Source organism: Megalobrama amblycephala, linkage group LG6 (assembly GCF_018812025.1).
Source record: "Megalobrama amblycephala isolate DHTTF-2021 linkage group LG6, ASM1881202v1, whole genome shotgun sequence".
In the NCBI taxonomy this organism is placed as follows: domain Eukaryota; kingdom Metazoa; phylum Chordata; class Actinopteri; order Cypriniformes; family Xenocyprididae; genus Megalobrama; species Megalobrama amblycephala.
In genome coordinates, this window is record NC_063049.1 from 7,637,837 (window position 1) to 7,653,511 (window position 15,675).

Here is a 15,675-nt window from a genome sequence, read left to right on the forward strand (position 1 = left end):
AAAGCACATGCAAAGTACTTAAATATATAAGTGTAACTGTAGTGTGCCATTCGATATTACATTTAAAGTTAATGTTTAAGATGTACTAAATTGCAACTTCATCCTTACAAATTTGTAATTTCAAATATGTTTAAATACATGACATAAAGGTTTCAATGTAAATGACATTAAAGTATATTTTAGTTTACCATGGTCATTACTGTACATTCAGCTGTAGACTTTAACCATATTTCAGATTTATATTACAAATAATTTAATATATATATAAACTAATACATTTTCATATAATTGCAATTAATGTGCATTACATTCAGTTTGCACTTAAGTATATTCTTTTAAAGTATATTATTTCAGTAATAAGTAGACTACTGTTTTTAAAAGTAAGATAAAGTGTACTTTTTTCCCACAAAGGGAGTGCAAGTCACTTTTGTTTTTATATATTTTAAAGAGCTTATAAATTACAGAAATGTGGAAGTTGGCTTTGTTTTACTTAAAGAAACTTATAGAAAATTCACATTTCTAACAATTGTATTCTTTTCAAATCAGTGTTACACAGCAAAATCCCTGGTGTATATGAGATTTTTCATATTCAAATGTATTAAATTTATTTATTGATGTCTTTGATTCATTTATTTTATAATTTTTTCCTTTTTATTTATCTTATTAAACTTTTCTTTATGAATTATAGTCATTGATAGCTATATATTCATTAAATCATCATTAATCATTACCTTATGTTGCATGATAATTTTTTTTTACATGTTATTGATTTCTTTAATCATTTACATATATTCTACCATACACTCTGTTTGTTTGATTATTTTCAAATGTAAGATCTTGTGTCTCTTCTGTGCTGTAAGATTGAGGGGTTCATCCTGTTGACAGGATGTGTTTTCCATCAGAACTGATTACGTGATGTACTTTGGTATCAAAATAGATCTGTTTCCATCTGTGCAGATGTGAGGTAATGTAAGATCTGTGATATTCTCTTAAAGGTCTTAAAGGTGTTAAAACCACAATTGCTTTTTAAGTTGTTCCGTTTGCCTTACAAGGACCATGGTGACCTAATAAGTCCTGCTAGTGTAGGTTTTGTCTTAAGTGCATCATTAAATGGTGGCAAGAGTACAAAGACCTTCCATATGTACTTACCCAAGTCCCTTCCTGTCCCATAGATGCAGCATACAAAATGTCCTACTTTAAAACTTATTTGCTATTACAATTTTAATATTTACTTTATTTATTTATTTTACATTTTAAAAATTTGTTATTCCTTATTTAAATTTCATAATCATTGCTTATCTGCCTGGATCTCACAGCATCAGTCTCATTTTTCCCCCTGGAGAGTGGAAATGTTAAAAAGCTTTTTTCGTCATGACTTTAAAGTGGGCATGAAATGGAAGTTGCAACAGTCTTTTCTTCCCTATTGTGATGTAGGCTATATGGGTCAATGACATGACGGTTCATTTTTTTGTCCAAAGGCCTTAATAATAATAAAACACCAAGATATGACATACAAAGTATGTAAGGTACTACAATAAGAACTCTATTATTAAATCCAAAAGGTTTTAATTATATTTTGCTACATATAAAGGTATTTTAAAGATTTTGAAGTGTCAAAAGGTCATTCGGTTTAACCATCCGAAGTCAAATACAGCCATTTCATTTGTGAATAAAATATCTTAACATGTAATAAATGTATATATTTTTTTATTCTGGCATGATTTTATAACATTATATATCAACATAGTGCAACATGGTATTAAAATTATGTGTAGAAGTTGTTGCTTTGTTATGAGAAAGAATATCTGGAAAAATTAATTTCATTGATGTCATTCGGAGAAACCAATATAAAGGGACCATTTTGGTTCAAGTCATGTGATCAGTATCATGTGACAGGATGGAACATCATTCAGACACCTGCAAAGGACCACATGGTCATGAAGAAAAGTGGTGACTTTAAGGTGTTTGTCTATACAAAAAATTGACTTTCAGAAATAGACTCAACCTAGGAAATATTCACTGAAGTTAAGTGACAACTAGCCCCAATCTCCCCTGTATACAAGTTTGGTTGTTAGAGGGGCATGTCGATTAAAATCCAAAAGAGATATGCGTAATGGAGAATGAACAAATAACCAACACATCGAAACAGAGACAAAGAAGATCATGACAGGAAACTAAACATGACTGTGACATGACCTCCCACCCCCCATCCCGAAAAGCCTTGTGCAGTAAACAATAGTCCAAACTGAGGAGGGAGGGAGAGGGCTCTGGAGGAGGATGAGGAACAGGCAGAGGGAGACACTAGGGAGAAGACGACCAGAGGAACCAGGGAGGAGAAGAAGGTGGGAGGAGCCAGGGCAGAGACAGGAGGAATCACAGCAGATATGGGGGGAATCATAGGATGACCCATATCAATGACAGAATGCAGATCCATGGTGGAACCTATAGAGGGGAAACCCATGGTAGAGCCTTGGTAGGGAGGCTGGGCTGAACCTGGGAGATGACTGACTGAGGTGGAGCTGGTGGAGGTGGTGACCCATGTGGAGCCAAAGAGCCAGGGTGACACCGAAGGCCTGGAGAGCCACAGCGGAGCTGCAGGTGGAGCCAGAGGGGTGGAGGGTTGAAGCGCAGCTGTTGACTCAGAATTCTGAGGTGGAGCCAGAGCAACAATGGACGAAGGTGGTGCCAGAGGGACGAGGGAGCCCGTGGAACCTGAGGGATGGCAGTCCACGGTGGAGCTGATGGGTTGGAGAGCCGAGGTGGAGTCTGGGTCTTGGAGGCTTGAGGTGGACCTGAGGAATCCACAGGCCAAGGCAGAGCTGGAGACTAAAAGGCTTGAGGCAGCAGAGTGGAGCCACCAGAGAAGGAGCTGAGGGACTGAAGGGAGTCAGCGGAGGCTGGGCAGAGGAACTTACTGACTGAGACTACTTGGAACTGGATGGGACCAGTGATGACTTTTTAGCAAACACCTACTCATTTAGCTTATCATATAATAATTCCTCAGAAACCTAGCTCATAGTACTAACCTCAGCAACAGGAGTGTGTGCGGGGCTCCAATTCATGCCAACAAACTCCACTAATATGTTCTCCGTGATGGATGCTGGAGGGCCACGGCGAAGTTGCAAGGCACGGCTGCTGGCTTGGAATTTGGAGGTGGAGCCAGAGCTACGATGAGCCAAGGTGGTGCCAGAGGGACGAGGGAGCCTGGCGAAGCCTGAGGGATGACAGTACATGGTGGAGCCAATGGGTTGGAGGGCCGTGGTGGAGTGTGGGGCTAGGAGGCTTGAGGTGGACCTGAGGAATCCACAGGCCAGGGCAGAGCTGGAGACTGGAAGGCTTGAGGCAGTAGATCCTGAGCAGTAGAGTGGAGCCCCCAGAGGAGGAGCTGGCTGGCTTAGGCAGAGAAGGCGGGTGAGGGAGGCTGGTTGGGACCACTGGCGATGAAGGAGACTTGGAGCTGGGCAGGACCAATGGTGACAAAGGAGACTTGCAACTGGGCTTATGCAACAGTGACTTAGACAACTTGGAACTGGACCAGCACTGACTTACACTGCCCTCCAAATGTTTGGAAACACCCCTGGCAAAGTGTAGTTTTGTACGATATCAGCATAAATCCTTATCATTTTTTGGTGCAAATACATTAAAGTAACTTGACATTATCATTGAAGACCAACAATAATAATTTTCATTTTGATTACATAATAATGGCAATATATACATGTCAAAGTCAGACATGCCCCTTTGCCAGCTGTGATGCCTGGTTACTGGTTTAAACTTGGCCCAGGTTTGTAAAAGTTTTTTGGGTCAGCACACCTTAATAGCTTCAACAATTGATTGCCAATTAAGTTTAGGATACAATGAACCAATTAGAACCCAGTTTAGGTCAGATAGCTGCTAATGGTGGATATTTTGATGAATCGAAAATGTAAGTTTTTTCTATATATAAACTGTTTATGTAATAAAATATGTTTTCGTAGTTTGTGTTGTCCCTTTTCAGTGCAAAATTATCACAAATTAAAAAGGATTCATGCCAATATTGTCCAAAACCCCACTTTTCTAGGGTGTTTCCAAACTTTTGGAGGGTAGTGTAGATGACTCAGAACTGGGATTATCCAGCGATGACTTAGACGACTTGGTATTGGGCTTATTCAGCGATGATTTAGACAACTTTAAACTGGACTTATCCAGCGATGACTGAGACTACTTGGAACTGGATGGGATCAGTGGTGACTGTTGCAAAGCAAACACCTACTTATTCAGCTCGTCACCTAATAATTCATCAGGAACCCATATGCCCTCCGTGATGGATGCTGATTTAGGCTCACACACCTGGACAGACTCCACACTGGATTTAGGCTCCAGGATGAAATTAGCTTCTGGTGGTCACTCTGGCTTTGTTTTCATGGTGGGCTTGGGCTTTTCCATGGCAGACATGGCTGATGGTTGGCTGGACTCTGGGTCTGGAGTGGGCAGTGTCCTGCGATGTACACAGTAATGGGAGACTCATTTTGGACCAGCACCTACTCCACATATGCAGTAAAACTCCCCTGAGGACCTTCAATGGACGGGCGTGACTTGGACCACTCTTTGAGGCCAGTGTGGAAAAATAACCAGAGTGATTGGTCTGGGAATTGGGCGAGGCATGCCAGATCTAGAAAGTCTTTTGTGTGGTCCTAGAGGGAGCAATCTTCTTGTTCCAGCTGGAGCAAACAGACTATCCTTTACTTCCATCCTTTACTTATGCTGTTTTAATCTTTTCTAGGTCTCTCATTCTGTCAGGGGTGCACATGTAGTTTAAAATCTACAACAGAGATGCGTGACACAGAATGAACGAATAACTAAGACAAAACACTTAGAACAATACTGCAATACACAACCCATAAACGTTACACACTAAACTTTATCTAGACACAATGAACTGAGGGCTTAAATAAACAAAGGAAGATCATTAACAGAACAGGGAACAGGTGTAGACTATCTGAAACCATGACAACTAATGAAAAACTCGTACACAGGCAAAACAGAGACAAACCCTGTGTCCGAAATCGCCCTCTATACCCTTAAATAGGGCACTATTTGAGGGAACAGCCATTTTTAGTGGTGTCTGAAAACTTAGTGGACATTATCGAGTGCACTCATTCAATCCTGCAATGCACCACAATAACAAGTGTATAACTGATATACGCTCAACGGCTAGAGAATACCCATAGTGCACTGTGAGAGTCAGTTTTTGAATGAGTCTCATATATAATATATCAGTACATACAGTAGAGTACTTTCATTTTATATCGTGTTCATCTTCTTGAAAATACTGAATTATTGAGTGAAGTCCTGTTACCTTTAAAATGCTTGAACCGACAAACACAATTTTAAGCATGTTTGGCTGCGAAAATGCTTGTTTTTGAGTGTTTAACTTTTTTGTGTGCGGGTTAATCTTAAACATGAAATAATTATATTAAATTATTACTGAAGACCTTCAACCTTTTTGGACAAAAATATGATGTCAGGTTCTGTGTGGGCTTCTTTTTATATGTACGTATGTATGTTTATGTGTATGTGTGCATGTGCAGTCAGTAGTCATCAGACCATGATGATTGGAGTACTCAAATTGCCTAGCAACCACTCTGCTCTCAAAGGGAGGGGGGGTCAGCTGCCCGTTCAGCCCTACACACGCGCTCACTACATCAGCACTCTTCCTAACACACACTCAGACGCATTCTGGCTGCTGCTCGCAACACACACTAAAGCATGCTTGAGCTGTCATAGAGCTCTCTATATTAGACACTAATAGCTAAAGTGACAAAAAGAGAGATAGAGTAGTACTGATTTCTTCAGTCCGTCACTCATGGCTCCGTCACTACTGTAGGTAAGTGTCTGAGCGGTCACTTGATCTGCTTTTCTTTATTTTTGTTACTTAGAGTGTTTGACCGTGTGCTTGATTTTTCTCTGTTTTATCTTGGGATGCAATATGTGTAACTTTCTGCACTCACAGATTTAGGCATGTGCATGTGTGGAGGTGTGCGTGTGATATTGAGGTTTGATTTTGAAAGTAAGTCTTCTGTTTGCTTTCGATGAGCTGAGGTCTTGTGAGAGGAGAATAAGTTATGCTGAGAATGTCTGTATGTGAATTATGTAATGAATGTGTTTTAAGCGAAAAAAAAGTGCAGTGAAGCACAATTATGGGATGCGTTTGTATGTCAAGCATGAAAGAGAGACAATTTAACACAGTTCTCTCATATTGCTGTAGACAGAAATCAGTAGAAAAACACAAAATGTAGTGGTAATTTTAAGTTTATGGACATTTCTTTAAACCCTAAAACACAACAGAGTGCAATGCATAATTTAAAAAAAAAAATCAATGCAGAAAATTCCTTCATATTAACAGTACTAATAGGCCTCTATTTTTACAGAACTTTCTTAGAGTGTATAATGTGATGTTTCTTGTACTTGTGTCTTACTGGAGTAAGTTCTTTTACAAAAACATAGTGTCCTGCCAAACCCTGTGGCAAATTTTAGTGAATGTTACTGCAAATGTGCCACAAATTCATACCTTCACAATCAGATTGGCTTTGCAGTTGTTGCAACATTAATTGTGCTCTGTAAATTTATTGTGTACTACAAATTTGCAATATTCCAAATAAAAAAAATTAAAAAAGACTTGGCAGACAGACAGTTCTACTTTATGCTGTAATTATTGTTAATTATTGTCAAATATTTACTGCCAGTTCACATCCATTGCTGAAGACTGGTACTTGTTAGAAATCCTAACAATTACAAAACATATTCATGTTCAGATATGACGGACATACACTGCAATACAGTGCAGTATTATAAAACGCAGTAAATAAAACGTTATAAATTAAAATAAAATTTTGCATATAAAAATCTACATGAATTAGTTTTATAAAGTTTTACCTTGTACAGAGAGTCTGATTAGCAAAACAGCAACTTGAAGACAAAATAATTTTTAATAATTATATTCTAACATTCTAAAAAAAATATAGCTGCGAGCAGCAATTATCTGGGTTCAGACACTTTTACGCACATGCATAAAAAGGTATTATGTTTTATTTAGCAAGCCTGTAACCATCTTGATCATAGATGGAAAAGACCATTTACAGCAAATACAGGCAATTTACCATAGAAAATGGATAGTTTTTAAAGCTTTTTAACAGTTATTGAGGTTAAGCCAAAAAACCTAGGACTTGTTCACTATAGAAATAATCTCCAATATTTAATGAACGATTTGATGGAAAGTGGCGGTTCTAGAGGCAAAGTTGCTTAGAATGAAGAGTTCTGCGATGTGGTATGAATGTCGTGGGTGTGTGCGAAAAATCGTGCGATACACAATTCTTTATGCACATGAAAAACACGAAGGCAGCCCCTGGTAGCCGATTTCTTTCTAATTTCTCACAGGCCTCTAGGGCCGTGAGTCGAACAGGCCCAGCGAGTTTCATTCCGATCGGCCTCTGTTAACCTTGTTTGATAGCTGCTCAAAATTCAGTGGCTGATGGCGGACATGTTTTTTGAGATGCATCAATGTCCTCATAAACAGTCATGGAACCTTGGACGAAGACACTGCCTGCCAATTTTCAAGTCAATCGGACTAACATTGAAGTAGTTGTAGTCATTTTCATGTTTTTTTCCTGTTATAGCACCACCAAGTGGCCAGTCACCACTCTTACATAGGTGTGCTGAGTTTGGTGAAAATATCTCATTCCGTTCAAAAGTCATACCCACTTCGAACGTTTTGGTGCCCCTTAGGGACTTTTTTTGATCATTATTGACAATCAGACTCCAGAGAATCTTGCTGCACTGGTTTGGTTCAAATTGGGTCAAAAACCTCGGACTAGTTCGCAAAAGTTGTTTTTTCAAAAAATCCAAAATGCCCCAAAGTTTTGCAGAATCCGAGGCATGCATCTTGTCCATCTTGAGCCAAGGATTCCACTGAAATAAGACACTTGAGCCTAAGCCTGTTCAGGAGTTATGAGCCATTTCGTACTTTTGACCACTGTAGCGCCCCCGTCAGGTCAATCGGGGAGAGCTTTGGTGATGTTGTAGATGATGTGAGTACTACCAGCCCTCAAAGTTTCAAGTCTCTACGACTTATGGTTTGGTCTGCCCAATCACTTTTAGGGGAGAATGCTGATCCTTGGAAAATGTAACAATTACAATAGCGCTACATGCTTGAACCCCTAAATATTAAAAATAATCATGTTTTGTGCATATAGACAAATCTCTCTAAAATCACTGGGAAATCATCCAAATCTATTGGAGCAAAACCTACAACCATCCTGTAAAAGTTTCTCAAGTCTATTTCTGAAAGTCAATTTCTGTATTTATTTCAGTGTCTACATTTTGATTTTTCGTTAAGTCACAGTTTTTGACAGTTTTCCGACTTGTTGTGAATAAGTTTGGCACACTGTAAACTTCAGCCCATTATCCCAGCACATTTGCTCCAGATCTTTCAGGTTTGGAAGACACTTGTGCACTGCAGTTTTGTAAAAATGCCGGATATTCTCAGCTGAATTGACATTTACCTGTTTGTTTCTGAGCCAGTCCAGTGTTAATTAGCCTTCTGCTTTGAATCACTGATTCAGTCCAAGATCCGAGATTCAGTTCAAGTTTCTTTTGAATGTTTCCATGTATCCAGTATCAGCTGATAAAAAGCATCCATGCAGGCGTACCTCCTCCATATTTCACTCTAGGTATGTGGATGTGGGCAGTGTTAGATTTGGTCCACACTGAAGTTTGCTCATCCACACAGCTTTATCTTGCTGTCATCTCACACAACATCTCAGTTGCGTCATTATTGTGCTTTGTTGGCCCAGACATTATTGTGGGTCTTTTTGAGTAATGTCATCTTTCTGATGATTGACCGCTGCATCTTTCCTACGTTCTCAGCTTCTGAACTTTGCTGGCGTGTCTTTGAGGTGCCTGGATGATTTGGCTTTCATCTCCTAACAATTGTACCTTCTTCCTAATTGAAGCATTTGTTTGACTTCTATGTTCTGCCCTGCTGATTTATAACCTGAATAATGATCCTAATTATCAGTAGTTATTGGTTGAAATGATAATATATTTACAATAAAAATAATTAGTTTTGTTGTTTAGATCAAAGAGAGGTGGGCTACTGAATACCATATATTGTTGTTTTCTAGCAAGCAGTTTGAAGCAGAATGTCTGTTAATGGTCAGATGCCCCGCTGATGCTGGAAACAGGCCTTCATCTTTTCAGTCGAAAAACTCCCAAGTCAAACTCTAATTATCTCAGTGCATGAAGCGGGCTGCCGTTGTCATGGCGATGAGGCACTCTTATTAGTTCTGTATATTATCAGGGTGGCATATATCTAAAAGATTGTCTATGGTTTTTCATAAACTTTTTCTTTTCATTTTTGCGAAACATTTTGGCTTATTTCAGTGAAGAGTACTTTAATTTCCTGGTGATATATTGGGTTTCTACATTCATACAGATGTAATCGACTTGAGTTTACAGTAAAAGCATGCTGCAGCACTAATGAGCAGATTATTGGATACAAGGTTTCATTACTCTCACAAAACTAACCTGATTATTTATATGTGAGTGGAGAACAGGATCTATGAGACGAGCAAAACCCTTAAAAAACTGAATCAATGTAGAAACTTAAACTGAGATGAGATTTAGAGCAAATGGAGACTTGTTTAAAGATCACATTAAATCAAAATGTGCATTTTGTAGCTTTAGATATTAATTTCTGTCAGTTTTGAGGTAATGTATGTTCACCTGCAGTTAGGCAGCATTTATTCAGACTGCATTTATTTGACCAGTAAAAACAGAAATATTCTGCAATATTATTACAATTTAAAATCATTACAGAAATCATTCTAATATGCTGAGCTAGATCACTCTGGCCTACTCTTGATGTGTTTTCACTAATCTGGTGAGTTTAATATCTTTGTTGTTTTCTGTCTGTTCAGAGATTTGATTCTCAGTAGCTTGTGTAAGTGTAGAGGTGGGTTATATAAGAGTTTGCTCGAGATATTCACACACCCTTGAGCATGAACGCTTCATTACTCATTACTGTGCTCAGGTTGAATGCTTGCAACTTAAAGAAACAAATCCTGCCACATTCAGTATCACTCTACACAGCACACATGTGTTCATTTGTATATCAGCTGTGTATATGTTTGTTTTTGTATACATGGTTTATGAGGACACAAATGTGTATAATGACATGGGTATTACATTTACATATTACATGGGTATTCCTTGTAAACCAAATGGCTTAGAAAGACATACTAAATGGTGTTTTTTTGAAATTCAAAAAATGCAGACAGTTTTCTGTGATGGGTAGGTTTAGGGGTAGGGGGATAGAATATACAATTTATACAGTAAAAAAAAAACAAAAAAACATTACGCCTATTGAGAGTCCCCGTAAACCACATATACAAGTATGTGTGTGTGTTATTTTCTATTGTGTGTATTAAGGGTCTGGGTCTTCCCGCTATTGAAAACTCAATTTAAATTGAACTCATTACCGTCTTGAGCATGAGGCTGCTTGTTTAAATTGACAGCATTGCACAGCCACAGTGATCTAATTATAAGGAATTTTTTGGATTTAATGCTGCAGAAACACTGTATAAATATGTGATTTTGTGTGTGCTGTTTGTGCGCTTGACTGTGTAATTGTATATCAGCCTCCACTAAGCACCTCTGGGCTGTCACGTCTCCTCCAATCACAGCACCCCACTAAAGCCCCAGGGGATGCTGGGTAATCTGTCATGTTCTGTTGCTGTTTATACATAATTTAGGTCATTAGAGTTTAGTGTATAGCATATATGCTACATATGGTACATGTATTTATATTTTATATATTTTTTATAATTAAAGTGCCGTGTGTAATGATCAGTGTTGGGCACGTTACTTTAAAAGTAGTTACTAGTTACTTCTCACAAATAGTAACTGGGATAGTAACTGAGTTACATCATAATAAAAGTAACTAATTACCAGAGAGAGTAACTATTGCATTACTTATAAAAAAATAAAAAATCAAATATGTCAATTAACTTGGATGCCCCCAATATTAAATATGTCTAAAAATAAATTATTATTTGTTTAATGTTATGTTTTAAATTCATCTATTTGATTATGAAAAGTGAACAACATGAGTAAGATAGGATACATCATAAGATGCACAATATATCGGGAGACATGGAGTGGGTCAGTCATGACTTTGACCACTTCATTAAGTTTTGTTTTGTAGAAAGCCTTTCTTTAAAGTTAATTTCATTTTGTAAAAATTGTATCTTAATTTTAATCAATGTTTCATCAACCAGTTGCCTGGATTTAATAAATAAGAAGCAAATATAGCAGAAAATATAATCATGACAATATAATCATGGCGCCGGCGCGATCACTTGCACGTGAACTGGTGCGAGTCTTATAGGCTAAATGAACCGAAACTTAGCGGCTGCTTGGCTCACAGATGTGAGAAATATATCTATAGAAAGCTTGAAATGTCTACTTTTAAATGAAATAATTCAAAATGAAAAGAAATAGGCTACTCTCTGATTATGTAATCCGAATGAAATGTGCATTTTCTCTCTAAGCGTGTCTACATGCGATGATGAGAATCAGCAATGTCAACTTCATCTTTGCAGCCGACACGGATTCAGAAAACATTAGTTTATTAATAAACAATTAAAATGTTTCCTTACTGTTTTTGTCACATTCATAATCATTACTTTTGCTGGTTCTTTATGACAAGCTTTATGTGTGCGCTTGAGTGCTATATAGACTTTATTATGTAAACGCTCATTATTATGGTTTATTCTCTCCAGTATTTAAGAAATCAAATGAATATAAATGTGATTAGTCAACTAATGGCTTAAATGAACAACTACTAGTCCAACACACACACCAGAGAAAAAAACTTTGCAGGTCCTATGGCTGAGAGAGAGCTACTCAGATGAAAACCGCTTCAGTAAGCTCAATTATAGCAACGCAGGATTTTTTCGTCAGTAAGAGTAACGGAGTTGTAACGGGGGAAAAAGTAATTTGTTTGATTACTTGTTACTGAAAAAAGTAATGCCGTTAGTAATGCCGTTTATTTATAACGCAGTTATTCACATCACTGGTAACGATCGGTCATTTTTAAAAAAAAATAATAAAAATGGTTATACTTTTTAACCACAAATTCTCGCCTTGCACTAGCTCTGCGATGCATTGGAAATGTCACGCAATGACCGATTGTTTCTCTAGATAAGACCCTTATTCCTCGTCTGGGATCATGTAGAGCTCTTTGAAGCTGCACTGAAACTGACATTTGGACCTTCAACCCGTTGAACCCCAGTGAAGTCCACTATATGGAGAAAAATCCTGGAATGTTTTCCTTAAAAACCTTAATTTCTTTTCAAGTGAAGAAAGAAAGACATAAACATCTTGGATGACATGGGGGTGAGTAAATTATCAGGAAATTTTAATTTCTGAAGTGAACTAATCCTTTAAATGTGTCCAAATGAGCCTATAACTGTAAAAATGTGTTCTACTAGGCAGGATTTAGAATAAAAAGGTTCTTCAAGAACTTATCCATTAAATAGCTTACTTATAGTTGACTCTGCATGACATGACACTCTACCATGATTTATCTTTATCACCCGCCTCATACAGCTGTCACCCAGAGAACTTAACACATGATTCCCCCCAAATTCTGTCACCATGGAAACTACTAAAGTGATAATAGCAACCCATGTTCAGTTCATCAGTTCTAAAAGACAGTCTTTTTTAAACTTAAATTGTTAGCTTTTTCACCTTTCATGTACAGGACAATAGCAGGTGGGACAGGACACTGTGGTAAAGGACCTAGACTCAAACTCCACTCACAGCTGCACCATATGTTGGAGCGCAACCTAAAAGACAGTCAGTTGTTTTTATGAAGAGTCTGTACTTGGTGGAATTGTAACCTTTGATGCTGTGCCTGGTGCTTGTATACTTCTCCAAACCCACACACAACCTTTATCTACAGGAAGCACTCTATAGTCATTCACAATTCTACACATCTCTCCCCTCTTGTGTGTTCATAATGTATTTGGGCTAATTTGATTGTGCTTTCAGCTACCAATAAGTGGATATTACTCTCAGGTCTGTTATAGGTGTAAAGTACAGTATGGACAATTCTGGATATATGCCATGAAAATCAGTGCAGAAATGTGAAATTTTGTGTGGGTCTTCCCACCTCTAACTGAGACTGTTAAAACTGATTTCACATAATTATATAAGAGACCTTTTTTATGATCTGTGGAATAATGAGCTTTTATACAATAACTGTCTTTATCATCATTAAATATAACTGTTGCAGAGTCTACTCAAATGAAGAAGCGCTTTGTGCAGTTAGACTGATTACAATACAAAGATAAATCATTACAAATACAATGGAAACATGACTGAGAGGCAGAGTAGAGTCATTTTCAATTAGCGCTCTGCACTGGACTGTCAAGACATATTAGAGCTACGTACATAATGTGAGAAGTTCCTCTCCAGAGATGAAGAAATGATTGGAATAAGGGTGACTATTATATACACTACTATATTGAGTAATTTCACACAAAAAAAAAATACTTATTGCAGAAATAATATACTTTTAAATGACTAAAATTACATTGTAATATTTTCGGTCACTTAACTGCACATTATTTGCAATTAAAGCATTATCTATTGAGGAGAGTCATTTCATTATGGTTGTTGTAGTGCTATGCTGGAATTACCGTGGAAGTACCGTGTCTATTAATGGGTAAAGCTACAGTAACGTCATCAGCTAGTCAGCTTGAGATCCTTTCCATCTAAACGTTATCAGTTTGTAGCAGTAAATGAAGAGGTATCATATCGATCACAAGTTCAGTATGGAGTACCGCAAGGCTCAGTACTAGGACCATTGCTTTTCACTCATTAGGAAGCATGGCATTAGTTTTCACTGTTACTCAGCTCTATATTTCTTAACACCCGGCTGAAACATATCAATTCACAAAATTAACAGAATGCAGAGTTGATGTAAAAAATTGGATGACTAGTAATCTCCTACTAATAAATTATGAAAAAAAAAAAAGGTTTTAATTATTGGACCAAAAACCTAACCTAGAATACTGTCTAACACTTGATGGCTGCTTTGTTACATCTTCATCATCAGTTAGGAACCTGGGTGTGTTATTTGATAGAAATTCTTTAATTTGAAAGCGACATTTCTAGTATTTGTAAAACCACATTTTTCCATCTTAAAATATATCTAAATTACAACATATGCTCTCAATGTCAGATGAAGAAAAGTTGCAATAATCTAACCTTGAGGTCATGAACGCATGAACTATGTGTTCATGACCTCAAGGCTAGATTACTGTAACGCTCTACTGGGTGGTTGCCCTGCATGCTTAATAAACAAACTCCAGCTGGTCCAAAACGCAGCAGCTAGAGTTCTTACTAGAACCAGGAAGTATGACCATATTAGCACGGTTCTGTCAGCACTGCATTGGCTCCCTGTTAAACATCATATACATTTTAAAATCTTGCTAATTACTTACAAAGCTCTAAATGGTTTAGCTCCCCAGTACCTGAACAAGCTCTTAACACATTATAGTCCTTCATGTCTATTACAGTTTCAAAATTCTGGCCAGTTGATAATACCTAGAATATCAAAATCGACTGTGGGTGGTAGATCCTTTTCCTATTTAGCGCCCAAACTCTGGAACAGTCTTCCTAGCGTTGTTCACGAGGCAGATACTGTCACGATCACCTGTGAGAGTGCCTTCAGCCTCTAGAGGGCACTCCTTCCCGGACTCATTGTTTCACTCATTTCATGAACTACATTTCCCATATACACTCCCTGGACTTATTACCATTCATCATTGCACCCAGCTGTTTTGTGTTTGTTAATTAGTGTTTGTCTATTTAATCTCAGTTGTGTCTGTCCCTGGTTGTGGTTCGTTGTATTTGTTACGTGCACTGTTTATATCTCTGGCTTGTTGTTTTGTGGACTGATTACCTGGATTTTGACCTCTTGCCTGCCTTGGATTACGTTTCTGGACTCCCCAATAAATACTTATGCTGCACTTGGATCTGTTACATCTTGTTCTTGTGCACCCGTGACAGAACGAACCACCACTATGCAAGGATCCAGCAGCAGGAGACTCCGGTCATCAGTGGGGGCTGAGGAGGCTCAGGCCCTTTGGCGACTCTCCGCCAGAGGAGAATGGGAGTGCGGGCATTCGTCCAGAAGTTTTGGTCACGGGCGGAGGGGTATGGTCTCTCTGATACGGTCCTCAAAGACACTATTAATAACTGTCTGGATAGACCTCTGCCGCAGTGGGAGATGGAGCTGGTAAGGGGGTTAAACTTTTGGAATTTCTCCAATTACCTGCATCTGCGTGGGAATGGGCCGCTTCGACTACCTCCAGCACCCGCTCCAGCCCGTGTGCCCGCTCCAGCCCGTGTGTCCTTTCCAAGGCCTGCTCCAGTCCATGAGTGCGTCCCAGCCCGTGAATCCGCTTCAGAGGCCTCAGAGGAGGTTGGCACTGAGTCTCCGCTTCCCACATCTAAAAGGAGGAAGAGGAGGAGGAAGGCTTCCATTCCCCAAAACCCAGAGGCCTTTCCAGAGCCCGCTCCAGCCAGTGAGTCCACTCTAGAGCCCGCTCCAGCCAGTGAGTCCAC

The 15,675-nt window shown here is 38.5% G+C and overlaps 1 protein-coding gene across 4 annotated transcripts in view; it reads left to right on the plus strand.

The window, feature by feature from the left end:
* Positions 1-15,675, plus strand: part of rapgef4a (Rap guanine nucleotide exchange factor 4a) — a 99,075-nt gene that overhangs the window by 34,966 nt on the left and 48,434 nt on the right. Inside the window, exon 1 of one of the 4 annotated variants that reach the window (XM_048192793.1) lies at positions 5,671-5,866. The exons of the other annotated variants lie outside the window; for them this stretch is intronic. The gene's annotated coding sequence lies outside the window, so the exon portion shown is untranslated. Of the gene's footprint in view, positions 1-5,670; positions 5,867-15,675 lie in introns of those variants that run through there. 4 annotated transcript variants of the gene reach the window in all.